We start from the raw sequence: 25,905 nt of genomic DNA, 5'->3' as shown, positions 1-25,905 counted from the left end.
GGATGGTGATAGTGTAAATTTGTCAGTCATTATCTCTTAAAGCTGAGCATATGTATATTGTCCAACAATTCACCCTCTCAGGAATTACATACACATGTGCATCTAAGAAAATGTGCAATCAAGAAAACTGCATGCATATGTGCATTGAGAAACATATACAAGAATTATTACTGCATTATTTGTAATATGAAAAATTTCAAATTTCTGTCAATTGAATATGCATATAAAGAATCAAATGTAGCACAGTAATAAAATAGAAAAAATATACTGCAATGAAAGTGAACTGTAACTACCTACAACAACACTGATGACTCTCACAAGCATAATTTAAAGTAAAAAAAGAGTATGTGAAAAAACATCATATATTAGGAATATAGTACTTGGGTGTGCAAATCCAGATGGTAAAGCTATGAAAAAAAAAAAAACATTAAAAGAGATGCAATATTGACAGTGCCCTAACTTGTTTTATTTAGGTGTTATTACACAAATATTAACTGCAATAATTAACTAGGTGCTTTTAAATGTTTTTGAGATATGACTGATGTATTATAAAATTCACTACTTTAAACTGCAAAATTCAAAGATTTTTAGTACGTTCACATTCTTTGACAATCACTAATATACTTTTTATTGATTTGCCAATTCTAGACACTTAAGATAAATTGATTTGTATGTGACTTTTTCTGTCAGGTTCTTTTACTTAGGATAATGTTTTCAAGATTATCCATTACGTATCATTTATGATTATTTCACTGCTTTTCATTGTTGAACAAAATTTCATTGTATGGATATACCACCTCTGTTTATCCATGCATCAATTGATAGACATCAGGATTGTTTCCACTTTCTGGCTATTATTGAATAGAACCTCTATAAACATTCATGTACAAATTTTTGTGTGAAAATGTGCTTTCACTTCTTTTGTGCATTTACCAAAGAGTGCAACTGCTGGATCATATAGTACCTCTATGTTTGACTCTTTCAGGTACCAACAAACACCCTCACAAACATTTGTTATTGTCCATATATTTTATAATAGCAAGCCCAGTGGTTATGAAGCGGTACCTTCTGTTTTTAACTTGAATTTCCTTAATAGTTTATAATGTTGAACCTCTTTTTATGTAATTTTAGACATTTGTGTATTTTCTTTGGAGAAGTGTCTATTAAAATACTTTTGTCCATTTTTAATAGACATTTCTTATTGTTGAATTGTAAGAATTCTTTATATAATCTGAATATTATACTCTTACTAGACAAATGATTCACACACATTTTTCTGCCATTGTTTGGGTTGTCTTTTCATGGTCTTAATAGTGTCATTTGATGTGAAAATGTTTTAATATGATTAAATCAAATTTATCTGTTTTTTTTTTTCCCTTTAGTTGTTTATGCCTTAGGTATAAAAGCTAAGAAATTATTGCCAACAGGAAGGCCAAGATTTTTATATCAATGTTTTCTACTAAGAGATATATGGTTTCTTGAGCTTCATAAATGTGTTCAATGTTTTTTTTTAATATTTTATTTATTTATTCATGAGAGACACAGAGAGAAAGGCAGAGACATAGGCAGAGGGACAGGCAGACTCTCCACAGGGAGCCTGATATGGGACTCAATCACAGGACCCTACAATCACAACCTGAGCCAAAGGCAGATGCTCAACCACTGAGCCACCCATGCATCCCTCAATAATCATTTTAATCAAATTTAAGGAGGTTTTTGCCTGTATTTCTTCATACAGTATTTCTGTTCCTTTTCTCTTTTCCCACTCCTTCTGTACTTCCCATATGCATGTATTTGTGTACCTAATGGTATCTCATAGGTTTATAAGGTCTTCATTTTTCTTTCTCTTACAGTAGAAAATTGTCCTATCTTTAAGTGCCCTACCTACTATTTTCTGCATACTTGAATCTGCTGGTAAGCCTTGGGTGTGAATTTTTCATGTTACTATATTTTTATCTCCATAATTTCAATTTAGTTGCATTTTATAATTTTTCTGATAGTCTATAAGACCTCATTCCCATATATTAATTATTTACACATTGTTTCTTTTAATACTTTTAAAATAGTTTAAATCATTCTGTCTTTAATAAGTCCAACATTTGAGCCTTGTCAGATACAATTTTGTATTATAATTTCTTGTTCCTTATATGCCTCATAAATGTTATTGAAAATGGGACATCTGGATATAATCAAAAGACATTTTGAATCTTACTGTCAAGCTGTTAGGTGTCAAGGCAGTCAATTGGGATAACAAGCCCAAATGAAAATACCAATCAAATTTTTATTCACTTATTGGAGCAATGCAGTAAAGAGGCAAAGGATAAAGAAATGTACCAGTTTTACAGTGTTCTATTGATCCCACAGAATAGCACCATTGGAGGGTCATAAGACATGTAGTACAGATGGGCAGAATTGTTTCACTATTGAAGACCAGGTAAAGGAGGAAAAATAACTATTCAATTGTGTAATATTTAGAGGAGAAAACATACACACAAACACACATACAACATAATGATTAATCATTGTATGAGGTATCACCAAAGCTGTATGCACATGAAATTCTATTATTTTATTCTTTACCAATAAATACAAATCTACTTACATATTCAATTTAAGTTGGCAAAAGAACAAACTGAACAAATGAATTACATAAAAATGTGTCTAATGAAGGCCAAATAGAAAATTTAAAAATATTATAACATATACATGTATTACAACTGACAAAAAACTCATGCACTACACCAACATAAGAGAAAAGCCAAAAGCTATTCTAATAAATAAAGAAAATAAATATGAAAACATGAAGAATGAGTCAGGGAAAACTTTCACAAATACTGGGCAGATTTTGAAATTTAAGGTAGAGGGATTATATCAAACAAAGCTTCCACACAGCAAAGGAAACAATCAGCAAAATGAAAAGGCAATCTACTGAAAGGGATAAAATACTGCAAATCATATATCTGATAAGGTACTGAAGTCTAAAATATATAAAGAACTAATACAACTCAACAGCAAAATAACAATCAAATTAAAAAATGAGCAGAGGAACTAAAAGATATATATGTTTGTTTTTTGGTTTTTTTTTTTTTTGTCAAAGAAGGCATACAAATGACCAAAAATATATGAACAGGTACTTAACATCACTAATCACAGGAGAAATACAAATTAAAACCAGAATAAGATATAAACCCCTGTTAGAATGGTCATTATCAAAAGACAAGAGAGGGCAGCCCAAGTGGCTCAGCGGTTTAGTGCCGCCTTCAGCCCAGGGCATGATCCTGGAGACCTGGGATCAAGTCCCACATCAGGCTCCCTGTATGGAGCCTGCTTCTCCCTCTGCCTGTGTCTCTGCCTCTCTCTCTCTCCTCTCTGTTTCTCATGAATAAATAAATAAAATCTCTAAAAAAAAAAAAAAAAAAAAGACAAGAGATAACAAGTGTTGGTGACAATGTGAAGAAAAGGGAATCTTTGTGCACTGTTGGTGGGAATGTAAATTGGTGCAGTCATCTGGAGAACAGCATGGAGATTCCTCAAAAAGTTAAAAACAAAAGTATATGATCCAGCAAATCCACTGCCAGATGTATAGGAAGGAAACAAAGGAAACTGAAGGAAACAAAATCACTATCTCAGAGAGCTTTCTGCACACCCATGTTCACTGCAGCATTATTTACAATAGCCAAGACATGGAAATTTTCCAAGTGTCCATCAAAGGATGAATTGATAAAGACAATGTGCCCTCCCACACACACACAGTACTATTATTCAGCTATGAGAAATAAGAATAAGAAAATCCTGCCATTTGCAACAACATGGATGGATCTTGAGGGTATTAAGCCAAGTGAAATAAGCCAGACAGGAGGAAAAAAAAAAACAAAAACAAACAAACACTGCATGATCTCACTTACATGTGGAAAAAACAAACGAACGAACAAACAGAAAAAACCTCACAGAATCAAAGAACAGATCATTGGTTGTCAGAAATGAGGTGATGGGAATTTGGAGATGTTGGCAAATAGGTAAAGGTTGTCAAAAGGTACAAAATTCCACCTCTGAAAAGATGGCAGAGTAGAAGTATCTTAAGCTCATCTGGCCCTAGAGACCTACTAAGATATCAGCCACATCAGTGCATCCAACCCAGAAAATGACCAAAGAACAGACTTTCCGGGCACAACAGTCCTTCCACAGTTAATCCTAAAGAGGAGGACAGACCAAAAATGGTACAAAAAGCAGAGACATAGTCAGAAACCGAATTCCTCAAAGACTAATCATAACCTGGAGGGATACTACCACACAAAAAAAGGAGAGGAGCAAACTCAACACTAGGCATCTCAAACACAAAAGACCCTGCACTGGAAAGACAAGTTCCCATAACAAATGGCTTTGAAAACCAGTTGTGCTTAACTCTGTGAGTCTTTATAACCAGCAGGGCTTACACCTGGATACTTTAAAAATCAGCAGGCTTGCCCTGAGAGAGCAGGAGGATAATAGGAAACTGAGTTCCAGCCCTTCCAAATAGCATATAGCAATCTTGCCAAGATAGAGCACAGTAAGAGCAATCTAAACAGCACCTGGAGTATACAAGAAGTAGATTTATTTAAGAATCTCAGAACTCATCCTGGAGGGGCCTTCTCCAAGAACAAAAGACCTCACAAACGCCATTTCCACATGCCCCCTGCCCTGCAGTGTAGATAGCCAGTCATTTGCTGGAAATAGCAAGAATGTCATTCACCTAATTTGCTAATGGCTTGAGTCCCACAAGCCTACCTGCCCATTCTCCTGAAGATTTGACCCATCCAACCAGTTCAACTCAGCAGGAGTCCTTCCAAAGCAGCTCCTGCACATCTCACTCCTGCAAGCAACCCTGTCAGAAACAGCACCACTCATAATTGACAGTACAAGAGATGTATCCATGCATCTGCAGCCCAGCATCTGGCTTAAATTCTTGTTCCATCTATCAACAAATGCCTCTCAGAGTACAAGGCAGGGAGAACACCCTGCAGCCCAGTGCTACTGCAGCCCCAACAGATAGACAGAGGCAGACCTCTGGTCTGACTGCTGACATTGCCTAACTACAAGCCCACAATGGCCCCAGACTGGCCTCTTAACAGGACAAGAACCAAACTCTTCCCAAAATAGGCAAAGTAAACCACTGCAGCTCACTGGGCTAAAAGTAAACAAGGATCAGCCACCACAGTAAAGGACATACAATTAATATAGGAGACACCCCTGAAGCACCTAGTTCTAGTGAACAGGGGATACTGTGCTACAAAGCACCACAGGAACTCTTCTTTATAAAGCCACTATTTTAAGATAATACACAAATTGACTTTCCTACTACATAGTAACAAACACAGAAAGTTAGACAAATGAGACTAATGAATGTGTCCCAAATGAAATAGGACAAAATAACAATGAAAAAGTTAAATGAAATGGAGATAAGCAATATACCAGATAGAGAACTCAAATGGTCATAAAGATACTTAGTGGACTAGAGAAAAGAGTGGAAAATCTCAGTGAGACACTGAACAAAGACAGAAAACAAGAAAGAACCAAACAGAGATTAAAAAAAAAAAAAAAAAAACCTCAATAACAGAAACACACCAAGTACAGATGTTAAATCCCAAGCACAGTAAAATCAATTCTATAAATAAAATTGGTCAATGGACTCAAAAACTAAAAAGGATATATGGTACAATATCGTATGTATAAAAAGTGGTGGTGGGTGGGAGGGGAGTGAACACTTAGTGTTTTTAGAATGGGTTCAAACTTAAGTGACCATCAACTCACTGTAGACTACTGTACACACAGGATGCTATATATGAATCTCATAATAATTACAAATCAAAAATCTATAACAGATATGCAAACGGTAGAGAAAAAGAAATCCAAGCATGTTACTAAAGAAAGAGAGCAAACCACAAGGGAAAAGAGCAAGAAAGTAGCAGGGAAGAACTACACAACCATAAAAAAAAGTAACAAAATGTCAGTAAATACATACCTATTGGTAATGACTGACTGTGAATGAACTAAAAACTCCAATCAAAAGACACAGGGTGACTAAATAGATAATAAATAAGATGAAGGGGCACCTTGGTGGCTGAGTTGGTTAAGCATCTGACTCTTGGTTTTGCCTCAGGTCATGGTAAGATCAAGCACTGCATCGGGCTCTATGCTCAGCACAAAGATTGCTTATCTTCTTATCCTTTTCTCTCTGTTCCTCCCTCTGGTTTCTATCTCTCAATCTTAAAAATGAATGAATTAATGAAAGAAAGAAAGAAAGAGAGAGAGAGAGAGAGAGACAAGGCCTATATATATATATGCTACCTATAAGACTCACTTCAGATATAAAGATACATGCAGCTTGAAAGCAAAGGGATGGAAAAACATTTACCATGCAAATGGAAGCAAAAAGCAAGCTGGGTAGCAGTACTTAATATGAGATAAAATAGAGAAGGAAGACTAACATGAGATAAGGACACTACCCAATGATAAAGGGAACAATCCAACAGGAGGATATAAGAATTGTAAGTATTTATGCACCCAACATGGAAGCACCTGATATATAAAGATACCATTAAAAAAAAGGGAAGAAACTGACATTAATATACTAAAAATAGGGGACTTTAATATACCTCACTTACATCAACATCATCCAGACAGAAAATCAACAAGGAAACAATGGCTTTGAATGACACCTTGGCCAAGATGGATCTAAGAGATATATTCAGAACATCCTATCCAAAAAACAACAGAATACACATTGTTTTCAATGGCACATGGGACACTCTCCAGAATACATCACATGTTAGGGCACAACACAAGTCTCAAGAAATTCACAAGGACTGCAATCATATCATGCATCTTCTTCGACCACAATAGTATGTAGGTGTAAATCAATCACAAGAAAAAATCTGGAAAGAACACAAATATATGGAGGCTAAATAACATACTACTAAACACCAAATTGGCCAATTCATAAATCAAAGAAAAATCAACAGATACATTGAAACAAATGAAAATGAAAACAACAGTCCAAAAATCTCTGGGATGCAGCAAAAGCTATAATGGAAGCTTATTGCAATAGAGGTCTACCTCAAGAAGAAAAATCTCAAATAAGCAACCAAACCTTACACCTAAAGGAGCAAGAAAAAGAAAAACAAAGCCCAAACTCAGTAGAAGGAACAAAATAATAAAGATTAGGGCAGAAATAAATGAAATAGAGACTGAAAAAAATGAAACAACACATCAATGAAACCAACTACTTTTTTAAAAAATGTCAACAAAACTCATATTTCTTTAGCCAGATTTATCCAATGACAGAGGACTCAATGTATAAAATCAGAAATGAAGAAGAGAAACATCAACCAAAACCACAGAAATATAAAGGATTATAGAGCTTATGAAAAATTATATGCTAACAAACTGAACAATCTAAAAGAAATGGATAAATTCCTAGGAATATAAACCTCAAATATGAATCAGGAAAAAACACAAAATTTGAACAGACCAATTACTATCAATGAAATTGAATCAGTAATCAAAAAACTTTCAACAAACATAAGTCCAGGACCAGATGGCTTCAAAGGTGAATTCTACCAAATATTTAAAGAGTTGCTACCTCTTCTTCTCAAGCTTTTCCAAAAAGTGTCAGATAAAAGAAAAATTTCAAATTCATTGGACAAAACCAGCATCACTCTGATACTAAGACCAGTTAAAGACACAGGGGGCTGAGGTAGGGGAGACAAAAAATAAAAAGAAAACATAGGCCAATACCTCTGATGAATATACATGTAAAAATCTTCAACAAAATATTCCCAAACCGAAACCAACAATGTATTTTTAAAAAAAATCATTCACCACAAACCAGTAAAAATTATTCCCGGGATGCAAGTGTGGTCTCATATTCATAAATCAATCAATGTGATATATCACATTAACAAGATAAAGGATAAAAACCACATGATCATCTCCATAAATGCAGATAAAGCATTTAGCAAAGTATAGCATGCAACCATGATTAAAAGTCCTAACGAAATGGGTTTAGAGGAAACATACTTCAACATAGTAAAAGGTTGTATAGGAAAAACCACAGCTAACCTCAAACTCAATGGTGAAAAACTGAGTGCGCATCCTCAGGTTAGGAATAAGACCAGATGTCCATCCCCACCACTTTTATTCAACAGAGTACCAGAAGTCCTAGTCACAGCAATTAGACAAGGAAAAGAAATAAAAGGCATACCAATTTTTTTTAAGGTACCCAAATTTGTAACAAAGAAGTAAAACTTTCACTATTTGCCGGTGACATTAACCCGTCTATAGAAAACTCTGAAGACTCCACCAAAAAACTACTAGAACGGATTCATGAATTCAGTAAGGTCATGGGATACAAAATTAATATACAGAAATCTGTTGCATTTCTATACACTACTAATGGAATAGCAGGAAAAAATTAAGAAAATAATTCCATTTATAATTATACTAAAAATAATAAAATATTTAGGAATAAACTTAACCAAGGAGGTGGAAGATTTCTATTCTGAAAACTATAAAACACTGATGAAAGAATTTGAAGATGACACAAATGGAAAGATATTCCATGTTCATGGACTGGCAGAACAGTGTTAAAATGTCCATACTACCCAAAGCAATCTACAGATTTAACGCAATCCCCATGAAAATACCAACAGCATTTTTCATAGAACTAGAACAAAGAATCCTAATTTGGTATGGAACCACAAAAACCCTCAATGGCCAAAGCAATCTTAAGAAAGATCAAGAAAGCTGGAGGTATCATAAGCCAAGATAAACAAAGCCATAGCAGTCAAAACAGTATGGTACTGGCACAAAAACAGACACATAGATCAACAGAATAGAGAATGTGGCAATAAATCCCTGTGTTCGTGGTCAATTAATCTAAGAAAGGAGACAATAATACACAATGAGGGAAAGATAGCATCTTCAGTCAGTGGTGCTGAGGAACCTGGACAGCTACATGTAAAGAATGAAAGTGAACCACTTTCTCACACTACACACAAAAAGAAACTCAAAATAGATTAAGGATCTAAATGTGAGATCTGAAACCATCAAATTCCTAGAAGAAAACACAGGTAGTAATTTCTTTGAGATTTCTTTGAGTAATTTCTTTGAGAAACACAGAAACATTTTTCTAGATGTTTTCTCTGGCATGGGAAACAAAAGTAAAATTAAACTACTGAGACTACATCAAAATAAAAAGCTTTTATACAGTGAAGGAAATCATCAACAAAACAAAAATGCAACCTATTGAATAGGAGGAAATACTTGCAAATGATAAATCCAATAAGGGGTTAATATCCAAAATATATAAAGAACTTCTAAAACTCAATACCCAAAACACAAATAATCCAATTTAAAAATGGGTGGAAAAAAAACAAAAAACAAAAAAGAAATAAAAAAATAAAAAAAATAAAAATGAGTGGAAGACCTGAGTAGATATTTTTCCAAGGAAGATGCACAGATGACCAAGAGATATATATAAAGATGCTCAGTATCAGTAATTATTAGGAAAATGAACAAAAATATAATGAGGTATCAACTCAACCTGTCAGAATGACTAAAATCAAAAACACAAAAAATAGTAAGTGTTGACAATAACTGGAATAAAAGAAAATTTTGTGCATGACAGGTGGGAATGTATATTGGTGCAGCCACTGCAGGAAACAAAAAATAACAAGAATTGCCCTGGGATCTGATAATTCCACTACTGTGCATTTACCCAAAGAAAAAGAAAATACTAATTTGAAAAGACAGACGCACCCCTATATTTATTGCAATGTTACTTACAATACCCAAGATATGGCAGCAACCCAAGTATCCATCCATAGTTGAATGGATAAAGAAGATGTTACAGATATACAGATATACTCATAATGGAATTTGGCTTAAGTGCCATAAAAAGGAATGAAATCTTGCCATTTGCAACAACATGGATAGACCTAGAGGGTATAATGCACAGTGAAAAGCCAGAGAAAGACAAATACAACATGATTTCACTCATACATGGAATTTAAGAAACAAAACAACCTTAACAAAGAAAAGAAGAGTCAGAAGAAATAGACTATCATATACAGAGAACTGGTAGCTACTACCAAAAGGGAGGTGGTTGGGGGATTGAAAAAAAAAGGTGATTAAGTGTACACCATGTTGATGAGCACTGAGAAATGTATAGAATTGCTGAATCATTATATTGTACACTTGAAAGTAATATAACACTATGTTAATTACACTTTAAAGTGAAATAAAATTGGGTGCCTAGGTGGCTTGTTCAGTCAAGCGTATGCCCTGCACTCAGGTCATGAACCTGAGGCCTGGGATTGGGTCCATGTTGGGGAGGGGGGACAGTCCCTGCTCAGTGGAGAGCCTGCTTCTCCCTTTCCCTCCAACCCTCATCACTTCCACTTGTGCTCTCTCTTGCACACTCTCTAATAAATCTTAAAAAAAAATGAAATAAAATTAAAATGTTATTTATTTATTTTTCTTTTTCTTTTTTTAAATTTTTATTTATTTATTTATTTATGATAGTCATAGTCACAGAGAGAGAGAGAGAGAGAGGCAGAGACACAGGCAGAGGGAGAAGCAGGCTCCATGCACCGGGAGCCCGACGTGGGATTCGATCCCAGGTCCCCAGGATCGCGCCCTGGGCCAAAGGCAGGCGCCAAACCGCTGCGCCACCCAGGGATCCCTATTTATTTATTTTTAATGAAAGTAGAAGAAAAAAGGTATGAACTTCCAGTTATAAGATGAATACGTTCTGGAGAGAAAGTGCACAGCATGTTGACCCTGGTTAATTATAACTTATATATTAAGGTATATATAATATGCCTCTTAGGGTATATATAATACCCAAAGAGATGGGATGTCTGTGTGGCTCAGCAGTTAAGCATCTGCCTTCGGCTCAGGGTGTGACCCTGGGCTCGCGGATTGAGTCCTGCATTGGGCTCCCTGAGAGGAGCCTGTTTCTCTCTCTGGGACATACATACGTGCATACATAAATGTTATTAAGTTATATATTAAATATTATATATTAATAAATTTATTTATATACTTAATAAATTATATATTAAATATTATATATTAATATAATATTAAATTATATATATATTCCTAAGAGAGTAAACATTAGGAGATTTCATTACAAGAAAAAAAGCTGTAACTACAGGACCTGACAAATGTTAACTTATCATGGTGATCATTTCAAAATATATACATAAAACAAATCATTATGTTATATAGTTTAATACAATATTATAGGTCACTTATGTCTCAATAAATCTGGAAAAAAAACAATTCACTATAAAACATAATTTGCATTAGTGAATGGTAAGGAACTTGAAAATTCAGGATAAAATCAGTGATTTTCTAGGAAAATTCCAATTACAAAATATTGATTCAACAGATGACTGACAATCACGTATTAACAATAGAATTGAGAACTCAAAAGCACAAATGGCTTTCAAGGAAATTAGGAAAATCTAGGATCAGATTTCTATGCTACTTAAGATATTCTAAACCAATATTCCCCTTTCTAATTAAATACCTGCAAAATAATCTTAACAAAACAAAAAATGGCAAAGAAAAATATGTTTTTGACTCCTGTCACTTAGAAAAATTGACACAAATATCCTGGATTACATTTTACCCACAGTCAAGCAGGCCAATTAAATTCTCTCTGATGAAGTCCCAATAGTTCATTTTTGCTTTTGTTTCTTATGCCTTCGTGGATGTATCTTGCAAGAAGTTACTGTGGCCGAGTTCAAAAAGGGTGTTGCCTGTGTTCTCTAGGATTTTGATGGAATCTTGTCTCACATTTAGATCTTTCATGCATTTTAAGTTTATCTTTGTGTATGGTGAAAGAGAGTGGTCTAGTTTCATTCTTCTGCATGTGGATGTCCAATTTTCCCAGCACCATCTATTGAAGAGACTGTTTTTCTTCCAATGGATAGTCTTTCCTCCTTTATCGAATATTAGTTGACCATAAAGTTCAGGGTCCACTTCTGGGTTCTCTATTCTGTTCCATTGATCTATGTGTCTGTTTTTGTGCCAGTACCACACTGTCTTGATGACCACAGATTTGTAGTACAACCTGAAATCTGGCATTGTGATGCCCTCAGCTATGGTTTTCTTTTTTAAAATTCCCCTGGCTATTCGGGGTCTTTTCTGATTCCACATAAATCTTAAAATAATTTGTTCTAACTCTCTGAAGAAAGTCCATGGTGTTTTGATAGGGATTGCATTAAACGTGTAAATTGCCCTGGGTAACATTGACATTTTCACAATATTAATTCTGCCAATCCATGAGCATGGAATATTTTTCCATCTCGTTGTGTCTTCCTCAATTTCTTTCAGAAGTTCTTCATCAAAATAAGAAGCTTTTGCACAGCAAAGGATACAGTCAACAAAACTAAAAGACAACCTACAGAAGGGAGAAGATATTTGCAAATGACGTATCAGATAAAGGGCCAGTTTCCAAGATCTATAAAGAACTGATTAAACTCAACACCAAAGAAACAAACAATCCAATCATGAAATGGGCAAAAGACATGAACAGAAATCTCACAGACGAAGACATAGACTGTGTGGAGGTTCCTCAAAGAGTTAAAAATAGACCTGCCCTATGACCCAGCAATTGCACTGTTGGGGATTTACACCAAAGATTCAGATGCAATGAAACGCCGGGACACCTGCACCCCGATGTTTATAGCAGCAATGTCCACAATAGCCAAACTGTGGAAGGAGCCTCGGTGTCCCTCGAAAGATGAATGGATAAAGAAGATGTGGTTTATGTTTACAATGGAATATTACTCAGCCATTAGAAACGACAAATAGCCACCATTTGCTTCAAGGTGGATGGAACTGGAGGGTATTATGCTGAGTGAAATAAGTCAATCGGAGAAGGACAAACATTATATGTTCTCATTCATTTGGGGAATATAAATAATAGTGAAAGGGAATATAAGGGAAGGGAGAAGAAATGTGTGGGAAATATCAGAAAGGGAGACAGAACATAAAGACTCCTAACTCTGGGAAAAGAACTATGGGTGGTGGAAGGGGAGGAGGGCGGGGAGTGGGGGTGAATGGGTGACGGGCACTGAGGGGGGCACTTGACGGGATGAGCACTGGGTGTTATTCTGTATGTTGGTAAATTGAACACCAATAAAAAATAAATTTATTGAAAAAAAAGAATGAATTAAGACATTTATTCCTTTAAGTTTCTAACAATTCCTTCAGTCTTCTTTACAGATAAATCCCGCATGCCATTCATTATTATGTGTTAATTATAGTAATTAAAAATTAAGTTTTTAAAAAATCATTATAATATAAAATATTTTCTTTAGGGCAGCCTGGGTGGCTCAGCGGTTTAGCTTCATCTTGAGCCCAAGGCCTGATCCTGGAGTCCTGGGATCGAGTCCTACGTCGGGCTTCCTACATGGAGCCTGCTTCTCCCTCTGCCTGTGTCTCTGCCCCTCTCTGTTTCTCGAATAAACAAATAAAATCTTAAAAAAATAAATAAAGCATGAAGAACCATATAATATTTATCTGCCAAATTTATATAGATTTATATAGATTCCATCTAACTTTGCCAAACTCTGTTCCTAACAAATAAAATTCCACTTAACATTCACTGTCTTAATAAACATTCTATGGTGAAGATTTGGAAAAATGGTATTCCTCAGAAATTGATTTATAGGGTGTTGCTTTTGTTTCAGATACAAATGTGTAAACTACTGAAGTGTATTAAACTTGGAAACTAAATAAAATAAAGGCCTGAGTATTAATCTGTACATGAGAATAATTTTCAAGAATCAAAGGGTATTTACTGCTATATTAAAGCATACGTATTGCTAGGTAATGCTAGAATTTGACATAATTACATTAGTATCAAGAATGATAACAATTTATGTGTGCCTGCAAATTAGTGATGATCTTCCAGCTTTGATTAGCAGGAAATATGTTCATTTAAATGACATTAGTTTTGTCCACATAGGTTAAGTAGCACACTCAAGCCCATGTGCAATTCTATACTATGTCTATATTCAGTCTACAATGTCTACATTATATAAAAGGAAAGGAAAAGTCATTATGTCCAAACAACATGTAATTCAATAAAGAGCTTTGTAGTGATGGTACTAACTACTGCCTCAAGTCCAAGACTCTCAACTACAATAAAGACATATTGGGATCCCTGGGTGTCTCGGCGGTTTAGCCGAGGGTGTGATCCTGGAGACCTGGGACCGAGTCCCAGGTCGGGCTCCCTGTGTGGAGCCTGCTTCTCCCTCTACCTGTGTCTCTGCCCCTCTCTATCTCTCTCTGTCTCTCATGAATAAATAAATAAAATCTTTTAAAAAAATTTAAAAATAAAGACATTTGTAGAAATAGATATAGGTATCGAACTCTGTCAATGCCGATTATGTATGGATGTGCATGTAGGCAGGTAGGTTGATAAGTAAATAGATCCAGAGAGAGAGAATGAGAGATCATATTTTGGCTTGTGTCATATCTTGAAATTGAGGCCTAAATCTTGACTGTGCATTATAGAGAGAAGTCACCTCTCCAAACCTGCCTATCTGAGCCCAGACAGAAAGTGCTCTTAGTCAAATTCTTACGTCACCTTCTCTATGTCTGCATAGTTCTTAGGTTCAAGAACTCTGCTGCTTAAGAAGGACCAATTGTGACAGTCTAGTGACAGATATTTTCCCTGAAGATATTATAAGAGGAAAATACTGAAGAACTTATAGGAAAGTTTTTATAGATTATTTTCCCTTTCTAATCTAAAATTTGTCAATTTACATTCTTAATAACGTGTCTTTTGGAAAATTATGTTTTTGTTAGTGCTTATAAAGCTATAAAGATCCATCTGCTTTTTAATAAATTTGTATATTTTCCTACAAAATGTATCCCTGAAAAATAGTTAGAAAAAAACACAAAATGAGTCCCAGAGAAACTGTTAGAAAAAGACCTTGGAATTTCATTTTTTGAAGGACATTTAATGAAGTATACCATAATCAAAGATATTTTATTATAAAAGTAAATAGAATAAAACATTTAACATTTTCATTTAAATTATAAATGTTAACAGAAGAAAATGGTGCAAAGTAACCTGTGCCATAAGTAGGGACACAGGACAAATTATACAAATGCCAAGTAAGACTTTTGTGATCTGCAGATTTCTGAAAACAAATTTCAAGATTCTCAAGAGCACCAGATATTTTACTCTTAATGGGTACTTTTTTTGGCAGATACCCATTTGCAGTTCCCTGAAGCATTTGCATTTCTCCACACTTAAGCTACTTGCCAGATACAAATATGAAAAAAGACAATTTCTAATTCAGAGGATTGCCAGTTCAGTGCTTAGTATTACATATTTTAATGCTTGATCATTTAGTATTTCCACAATAATTAAAACCAATTCTTTCAAATTGAATTACTCATTTGATGTGCCTTACATTAACTGCAAAACCACCTACTATACTGAAAACACACGTCCGAAAGACAGAGGATATCTTTCCCAGGAAAGCCTGCCTCAGAATGATTATTTCTATCTGATGTTATAGAAAAAGCTTTGACAATAGGCACATATCAATTCTACACAATTCAGCTCATCCTTCTATGATTGATGCATAATAGATACTATTATAGTTGTTCCAAACATTCTTGTTCCTCTTTGTCACTATCATACCATGACTCGAAAGACAATGAGCAAGATACTGCTTTTGAAAAGCTTTGATCTACTGCAGCATCTAGAGGCAGAACTGAAAAGAAAGAAAGGGGAATGGAAAGAGATTACAGAAAACCAGTCACTGCTCATTCCCATGCAGAGCATAAAAATATCACCGAGCCAAAGTTTAGAAAAAATGTAGTCCAACTAATGCAAGAAAATGTGTTTGATGTGTTTCTATCAATCATATTACAGTAATAACTATAATTTGAAAATTAAAAAGTTGAATTTTTAATCCTAATATCAACTTTATTTTTTTGTTTTATTTTGCTTTATTAGAACTAAATGTGTTGTATGACAACTGAAAAAACAAGTATTCTATTTTCCCAATGCCTTTTGAATCTAAAACATCAGTGTAAGTAAAAATAAAATAGAAAGTATTAGGAAAAAATGACCAGTGTTATTTCTTCACATGGAAGGCTCTACATTTAACATTCCTCTTATTGCCTGGGGCTCTTCATACTGTCTATAGATTTTTGATGGTATATTTTGAAATGTGATGCTCTGAAAGGTATTTTATAAAGCAAGTTTGCTATTTTTCCTACCATAGTAAAAAATGGAAAGATCTCATCTTATTGCTTGCTCTTTAGAACAAAATATTTTTAAACGTCCACTAGTAGGTTTGATAGTGCTGTATGAACAGAACAAAATGTCCATGTTTTCCACTAAATTCTTTACTATATTAATTATAACTATTCAAGGCAAAGTTTACTGATTTTAGGATTAAAGACTTACTAATTTTCAAGGCATAACAAATGCGTTTTAAGATAACAGGTTTTAATTGATAACTTTTTAGACTATAGTAGTTTTTCCTACAGATTTTCTACATTATACTGGAACACTGTCATCCTATTTTTTAAGTGACTATTATAGAGCTCACAGTATATATCATTAACCTAGCGTAGTTAACCTTTAAGTATCATTTCATATATAGTGTAAGAATCTTAAAATAGTATCCATTTCCTTCTTAATTTTATATGCTTTGTCATTCTTTTTACCTCTATATATGTCAGAACTCTACAAGGCATTGTTAGTACTTTAGCATCATCTCTTAAAGCAATTAAGATTATGAAAAATATCTATTATATATTACCATGATTTTTTTAAAGATTTATATTAGAGAGAGAGAGAGAGAGAGAGAACAGTGTGCACACATGGGAGTGCAGAGGGAGGGGCAGAGGAAGAGAATCCCAAGCAGACTCCCCACTGAGCAGGGAGCCCTTGCAAGGCTTGTTCCTATAACCCCTAGACCAGGATCTGAGTCAAAATCAAGAATTGAATGCCCAACCAACTGAGACACTCAGGTGCCCCATATTTTACCATGATTTTTACCCTTTCCACTGTACTATTTCTCTGACTAGTTCTCAATTTCTGTTACCATTTTCCTTTGTTAAAAAGAACTCCCTAAAAAATTCTTTTAGCACTGGCCTGAGGCAGTAAATCTTCCAGCTTTTATTTGTTTACCTAACAAAAGTTTTATTTTGCATTTATTTTTAAAGATACATTTCCTAGCTAACAAAGTCTATATTGAAAGATTTTTCTTTCATTAAAGATATCATTTCATTTTTTTCTGGGCTGTATATTTTCTAAGTAAAAGTCTGATGAAATTATTACCTTTGCCCCTTTGTTTGTAGTTTTTTTCTTTGTTTACTTTCTTTTTTAATCACTGAGTTTTAGCTATTTGACTATGATGTGTGTGTTTTTGGGAAACTACAACCTGAGCCGAAATCAACAATTAGACACCTAACCACCTGAGCCATGCAGGCACCCCTTATTTATAGTGTTCTTATTTGATATTTAAGAAAGTTATTTTCAGCCTGCTGAAATCTCCCATCTGCTTCTATATGATGCTCAGTTTTTCAATAGTTGTTAATTATAGTTATTTAAAAATTTAACATCATTTCAATAACTGGGTCATTTTGAAACTAGATTTTTTTATTACTTTACCTCTTGATTATTGATTGGTTTTCCTATTTATCTCATTAATTTTTTACTAAGTGCTGGGTATCATATGTGGAATATAGAGACCAAGCAAGGTAGCAGTTATGGTTTAAAAGCAGTATAACTTTTCTTTTGTCATGTTGCCAGTATGACGAACTGCTATTCTAAACAGGAGTTTTTTGGCTTTCTGTAGATTTTGTTATTTATGTCATAACCTTCTCTTTGCCACAGACTTTAAATACCTATAGCAATTAGCTATTGTTACCTTATTCTTAGATTGGGACCTGAGGTACTTAAGGTTTTTTTCAGTATTCCAGCTTCACCTTCATGATCAGCAATATCTGTAAGATTTGCAAATAATTTGCCATTCTGGATTTTGTCTTTTAACTTTCTAGATGATATTCTATGATCAAAAAAGTTTTTAATCTTCATACACAATAAAAATTAGACTTAGAGAAACACCTCAACATAATAAAGGCCATATATGAAAAACCCACAGCTAACATCACACTCAATGGTGAAAAACTGAGAGCTTTTCCCCTAAGAGAAGAAGGAAAAGGACGTCCACTCTCACCACTATTAACCAACAAAGTACTGAAAGTCCCAGCCACAGAAATCAGACAAGAAAAATATAATAAAAGGCATCCAAATTCATAACAAAGAGGTCAAACTTTCACTATTTGCTGGTGACATGAATCTATCTATAGAAAACGCTAAAGACTCCAACGATAAACTACTAGAACTGATACATTAATTCAGTAAGGTCACAGGATGCAAAATTAATATACAGAAACCTGTTGTATTTCTACACACTAATAATGAGTAGCAGAAAAAGAAATTAAGAATCCTATTTACAATTACACTAAAAATAATAAAATACCTAAGAATAAACATAACCAAGCAGGTAAAAGGCCTATACTCTCAAAACTATAAGACACTGACAACACAAAATGAAAATGACACAAATAGAAAGATATTCCATACTCATAGATTGGGAGAATAAATATTGTTAAAATGCCCAAAATTATCCAAAGCAATCTACATGTTTAATGTAATCTCTATGAAAATACCAATAGCATTTTTCACAGAACTAGAACAAAGAATCTTAAAATTTGTATGGAACCACAAAAGGCTCCAAATAACCAAAGCAATCTTTTGAAGAACAAAACTGGAAGTATGACAATCCCAAATTTCAAGATAGGCTACAAAGCTGTAGTTATAAAAATAGTATGGTACTGGCACAAAAACAGACACACAGATCAATGAAATAGATCTGTGAGCCCAGATATAAACCTACAGTTATGTAGTCAATGAATCTATGACAAAGGAGGTAAGGATATGCAATGGAAAAAAGTCTCTTCAACACATGGTGCTGGGAAAACTGGACAACTATATGCAAAAAGACTGAAACTGGACCACTTTCTTGCACCATACAAAAGAATAAATTCAAATCAGATTAAAGACCTAAATGTGAGACCTGAAAACACAGAAATCCTAGAAGAGAACATAGGCAGTAATCTCTCTGAGATCTGCTATGATCACATTTTTCTAGAAATGTCTTCTAAGGGAAGGAAAACAGAAGCAAAACTAAAGCATTGGGACTACATCAAAATAAAAAGCTTCTGCAAAGGAAAGGAAGCAATTAAGAAAACTAAGAGATAATCCACTGAATGGAAGAAGATATTTTCAAATGATATATATGATGAGGGTTAGTATCCAAAATATATAAAGAACTTATACAACTCAACGCCAAAATTACAAATAACCCAAATACCAAATAGGAAGACAACATGAACACACATTTCTCTAAAGGAGACATATAAATGGTCAACAAAGGAAAAGATGCTCAATCTCACCAATCATTAGGGAAATGAACAATAAAACTAAAAGGAGATTATCTCATACGTGTCACAATGGCTACAATCAAAAACACAAGAAATAACAAGTGTTGGTGAGGATGTTGCAGAAAAGGAACCCTCCTCCACTGCTGGTGGGAATGCAAAGTGGGGCAGCCACTGTGGAAAACAGTATGGAGGTTGCTCAAAAATTTAAAGGTAGAACCACCCTACAACTCAGTAATTACAGTACAGGGTATTTGCCCAAAGAGTACCAAAACACAAATTCGAAAGCATAACATATTCTTATGTTTATAGCAGCATTATTTACAATGGCCAAATTATGGAAGCAACCCAAGTGTCTATCAATTGATGAACAAAGAAGTTATATATATATATTTTTTTAAATGTGTATTTTTAAAAAAATTACTTAAGGTCTTCAAGTTATATAGATCAAGTGAGAATGTTCATTTCTTTTTTTTCCCCCAGAGTCAGTTTCTGTAGTTTGTGCATTTCTAGGAATTTTACCATTTCGTTTAAATTACCTAATTTGTTGGCATACGAGTTTATATAGGATTCTTCCTAAATCCTTTTTGCTCCTACAGGGTCAGCCCTATAAATTCCCCTCTTTCATTTGATTCCAATAATTTGAGTCCTTTTTACTCCTGTCAATCTAGATAAAGTTTTGTTAATTTTAACAACTTTTTCAAAGAACCAACTTTTTGATTTCATTGATTTTCTCTATTGCTTGCCTATTCCCTATTTCTTTTATTTCTGCTCTAATCTTTATTTCTCCTCTTTGTTTTAAAGGTGTAGTTTTTTTCAGTGTTCAAAAGTGAAAGTTTAGGTTGTTAATTTTCAAGCTTCCTTTCTTTTTAATATAGGCATTTACTACTATAAATCTACCACTACTGGTTAGTTTCATCCAATAAATTTTAGTGTGTTATCTTTGTTTTTATTTATTGTATAATATTTTCTTATTTCCCTTTTGATTTCTTCTTTGACTCACTGGTTATTTAGGAGTGTGTCATTCAATTATCAAATAATTATGAGTTTCCAAATTCTTCCAGCTATCATGTTTGGTTGTTTTTTCTTTTTTCTTTTTGTTTTTTTGTTTTTCTTTTTTTATTTGAGAGAGAGAGAGAGAGAAACAGAGCATGTGCATACAGATGCGCTCAAGAAGGAGAACGGCAAAAAAAAAAAAAAAAAATCAAAAAAAAAAAAAGGAGAAGGGCAGAGGGAGAGGGAGAAAGAAGTAGCCTCCTGCTGAGAAGGGAGTCCAATATAGGGCTTGATGTCTGGACACTGAGATCATGATCTAAGCCAAACTTAAGTCTCAAGAGTCAGGCACTTAACCAACTGAGCCACCCCAGGCACTCCAACCAGCTAGGAGTTTCTAATTTCATGCCATTGTGACCAGAAAACACTCTGTATGATTTCTATCCTTAAAGTCATTGAGATTTGGGGCACATGGGTGGCTCAGTTGGTTAGTAGACTGCCTTTGGCTCAGGTCATGATCCCAGGGTCCTGGGATCAACCCTGCGTCTAGTCCCTGCTCAACAGGGAGTCTGCTTCTCCCTCTGACTCTGCCCCTCCCCCCATTCATGATCTCTGTCTCTATAAATAAGTAAAATCCTAAAAAAAAAAAAAGAAAGAAAGAAAGAAAAGAAAAAATGTAATTGAGATTTCTTTTATGACCTAGCATATGGTCTATTCTGGAGAATGTTTTGTGTGCACTTGAGAAGAATGCATATTCTGCTTTTGTTGGGTAGAACGTTCTAAAAATGTCTGTTGGTTCTAGTTGCTTTATAGAGCAGTTTAAGTTTCTATTTTCTGATCTCCTGTCAGATTTTCTACCCATTATTGAAAATGGGATATTCAAGTCTCTATTATTGTTGAATTATTTACTTCCCTGTTTTTGCTTCACATACTTCAGTACTCTATTATTTACTGAATACATGTTTATAATCACTATACCCTCCTGACATATTGACCTTTTTATCAATATACTCCCATTTCTTTATATTCTTATAATTGGGGGAGAGGGGCAAAACTGAAAATTTTATATAATACAGAGTAGCAACTCTATTATTCCACCCCTTTCCATGGGGCTTGTTATTATCATTATTTGCTTGGTCATCTAGTGACTACATTATTTTAATGAAGTTGATCTCCCCTCACCATCAGCATCAGCTTCTGATGTTGTTCCTCAAAGGAGTACATCAGGTATACCCACACTCAGACTGAAATGACAGTGGTACTAGTGGGACTCTTTTCATCTATTTCCCTAACCGCCTCTAAAAGTTAAACTGTACCAATTACCAGCTAGCTGATCTATTGTTTCTAATAATGCCCAGGGCATAAATTGTTCTACAAACTAATCCAATCAAACATGACTTCTCTGAAGTTAACAGTTTCTGATAAGCATTTCATTTTGTTCTGATGCCAGGACTTCTATTCTGTTCCATTATTCCCTAAATTCTTTCCTTCAAACTACTTGACCTACAGTTTAGCCTGTAGCTTGAATCTCCTCCCATATGGCTTCACCACAATCTCCACTATTCTTCAGAGTGCCTTCAGGCTTAAATTTCTTCACTCTGTTGCAAATGAATTAAGTTCCTTAGGAAGAAATTAGTAGGAAACTGGTTTTGCTTTTTTGTGGGTTTTGTTTTGTTTTGTTGTTTTGGCCTGTTTCTCCTCCTGGACAAAATCTCTGAGCTAAAGTTCTGGAGTTGATGTGGGGGCAATGGCAGTCTTCTGAGTGACACTCTGCTCTAGGAATCCAGCATTTTGTAGGTGGGGGCAAGAGTATAGGGTTCTCTTAACTTGCCGATCTTAGTAAGAAAGCACCAGCTCCAAAGTCAGGGCAAAAGTGACCAGGGCTCCAGTATTTTAGCATGCTGCACCGAAGGCAGACTCTCTGTAGGGGCTGAGTAGAAGAAGAGACCCTCTACCTCTCAACTGTATTCATCCAGGACTTAGCCTCAGTAACAGGTAGCTGATCACTGAAATAGGAAACACTGATTCTCTACTCATCCTGGGAAGAAAGTCTCCCTCTGGGAGCTAGGAGAACAATATCTGAAGTCCTTGAAGGCAGTAGTGTGGAATAGAGCATCTGCTTCACCAACCTGGGAATGGGCAGCAAAAGAGTACTAGTTCAAATACGAAAAACTCACTTTTATTACTAAATTTTCAGAGGCGTTCTTGAACAGATGTTTCTTCACTCACTATTTACCTTTGGGACCATTTCCAGAGATGTTAAGTGTTTGTTTGTTTTAAAAACAGTTTTCACCAGTTTCACTGGAAAACAGGCAGCATAGCTCCTCATGCTATCATTTGGAAGTTTATCACTGGATTTCCTCTTACCTACTTGTAAGGTAGTCACCTCTATCACCTCCATCACCTCCATTCTGTCAGGATAGAAGAGTTGTTTTGTTCTTTTTCTCTGAGAAACAACTAAGGAATTGAGTCAACTTGCTTTACCTTGTATCCCCAGCTTTCTAACAGATTCACCCCAAATCATGATATTGTAGGTTGTCGGATTTTTTACATGGTTAGGTTGGGGTGATACATTCTTTACTTTCTACATCCTAAGTTGTTATTTGTTTTTATTTTTCATATTAAGTAGATTTTATTTAGCTTTCCTACTTTGTAGATGGTAAAACTATAATGGGTGCAGTTTAGGAGGCAGAATAAGAAAATAACAAAACTATCCTAAGCTTTCTATATCTAAACAATATTCTTGAGTACAAATATGCCCAGACATTATTAAATAAGCTATGTTTTTGATTATCCTTTGAATTTCTAGTATGTTCAGAAATAGATTATTAATTCAATTATTTATTTAGCAAACATTTCTATATATGATACTCTGTGCTGCGGTTGTCAGGGAGTAAACCTTAAGTCTTATCTTTCAGAAGATCATAGTCTACTAGAAGAAATACATGTAGACAGAAAACTAAAGAAAGATTCAACAGCCACTCACCCATCCTGTGATCCTGTCCCTGCATGGTCTACTCCAACTCCCCAAGCAAAACCAGTTTCATGAGTTTCCCAGGCCTCCAGCCAGTGGGCTTTAGTGAGCTAGATGAGATGCAGCGCTTTCCCGGGGCCCCACAGGTCTGTGTGTCTGTCGCTAGTACTCTGTAAGGCTGGATAAGGAGGAAGAGCCTGTCCAGAATCTCTACAGGACAGGAAAACAAGGGAAAATCTCAACATAGAGAAACTCTACAATGAAAATGAAGATAAAGCTGGAAATTGAGGGAAAGCCAGAAGATTTAGTAGAGCCTAACGACGAAGAAAAATCAGATGAGGAAGAAAAGGTGAAGTAGAGGGGAAGCCAGGGCATAATGGAAAGCTCCACAATGAGGGACAGCCAGATGATAAGAAACATCCAGAAGACGAGGAAAAGCAAGAAAGTAGGGCAAGTCTGAAAATAAGGGAAAACCACAAAATGAAGGCAAGCTAGAATCTGTCAAAGGCTGAGAGTGAGTTGTGAGTTGCCAACAAGTGCCTACATGAAGATTACATACCCAAGAAAGCAAAAAGAAAAACAGATAGGGGGATGGATGATTCCCCCAAGGACTATCAGGAGGATTTAGAGGAAAGGCACTTGGGCAGTGAGGAGATGATGAAGAATGCGGAGATATGTCAAGGGCTCAGGAAGAGCTAAGAAAAAAAAACAAAAAAAAAAAAAACAGAAAAATGGGTGGTTTTCATTGGATGCAAGGAGATGTACAAGATCCATTCACTCCAAGGAAGCAACGAGGTATCAGAGGAATGCAGGACAGAGGTAGGGGCCAAAGGGGCTTACATGATATTTCATATATTTAATAACCTGAGCCTTCAATTCTAATTTATCTGAAGAGAATATTGTTGACCCTGCTTTCCCTGGAAGGCATTTGCCAGGCTATGTGCTTTAACCTTAAACTGATAACTTTGCTTTAGGTGTCACTCTTGTTGCCAGCAGCCTTTGAATCTGACTACAGTGGTCTCTGTCTTTCTGTAGGGGATTTTCACCCATGTACATGGAGAAGATGTATATGGTACACTGTAAAATAACAATAAAGAAAAACAGTTTTTAGAACCACAAAAAAGAAGACAGATTCAATAAAGAGGTATCATAAGCTTAGTCTGAAGACTGAATGAAAGTTTTTATGGCAAGAAATATTGGGAAAGTCCAGTGAAATAAAATCTGAACAAAAACACAGAAACAGAGAAGTACTGGATAATTTCTAGAAGATTTTAATGAGTGTGAGACAAATATAAGATATGGAGACAGGAAATAAGACCAGAAATGTTAAGTCAAGGCAAATGAAAAAGGACACTATGTCTTGATAAGGAGTTTTGATTCTAGTATATTGACCAGAAAAGCCATGGTGGTTATTTTAGCACAGAAGTAGAATGACCACTTATTTTTTAGTTATTATTTTACAAAATCACTGGTTTCAATGTGATAGATGGTTTTGGATAAGGAATAGCTGCTGGTGGTAGTGATACCAATGTAAAGGTTCTAATAAATAGTAGGTAGGAACACCTGGGTGGCTCCGTCAGTTAAGCATCCAATTCTTGGTTTCAAGTTAGGTCATGATCTCAAGGTTGTGAGACTGAGCCCTGCATAAGGCTCCACACTGGGCATAGAGCCTGCTTCAGATTCTTGCTCTTCATCTCCCTCTGGCCCTCCCCACTTTCATACTCTCTAAAAAAATTAAAATAAAATAAAAATAATAAACAGTAGGTAAATGTATCCACAGGTAAAATCTTCTACCAACTTATACGACAAGAAAGTTTATGTCCTGGTTTTCCTGGAAAATTATTTTAACTTCTTTTTAAAAGTGCAGATAATTGGCCATAGAAACATTTTTACAAGAAATGTCTCCTCTAGCAAAGAAAACAAAAACATAATCAAGCTATTGAGACTACACCAAACACCAAGCTTTTGCACAGAAAAGAAATCATTAACAAAACAAAAAGGCAACTTACTGAATGGGAGAAGATACTATCTGACAAGGAGTTAATACCCAAAATATATAAAGAACTTATATAACTCAACACCCAAAAAAGTCTGGTTAAAAATGGGCAGAGGACTTGAGTATTCAGGTCCTCAATGTCAAGTCATGACATTTTTTTCAAAGACACACAGATGGCCAACAGACACAGAAGATGTTCAACATCACTAATCATTAGGGAAATGCATATCAAAACAACAAAGAGGTATCACTTTACACTTGTCAGAATGGCTAAAATAAAAAACGCAAGAAATAACAAATGTTGGACAGGATGTGGAGAAAAGGGACCCTCATGTAATGTAGCCACTGGGGGAAACAGCATGTACGTTTCTCAAAAAAAAAAAAAAAAAATAGAATGGCCATAGGA

General features: G+C 35.0%; 1 long non-coding RNA gene and 1 pseudogene across 1 annotated transcript in view; one reads left to right on the top strand and one right to left on the bottom strand.

Moving 5' to 3' along the window:
• Positions 1–25,905, bottom strand: part of LOC144313702 (uncharacterized) — a 37,867-nt gene that overhangs the window by 6,147 nt on the left and 5,815 nt on the right. The window lies entirely within an intron of this gene.
• LOC144313254 (uncharacterized) lies at positions 8,035–24,363 on the top strand (annotated as a pseudogene).

Source organism: Canis aureus, chromosome 5 (assembly GCF_053574225.1).
Source record: "Canis aureus isolate CA01 chromosome 5, VMU_Caureus_v.1.0, whole genome shotgun sequence".
NCBI lineage: Eukaryota > Metazoa > Chordata > Mammalia > Carnivora > Canidae > Canis > Canis aureus.
The sequence above is the reverse complement of the archived record's forward strand: the minus strand, read 5'-3'. Positions and strand labels throughout refer to the sequence as shown.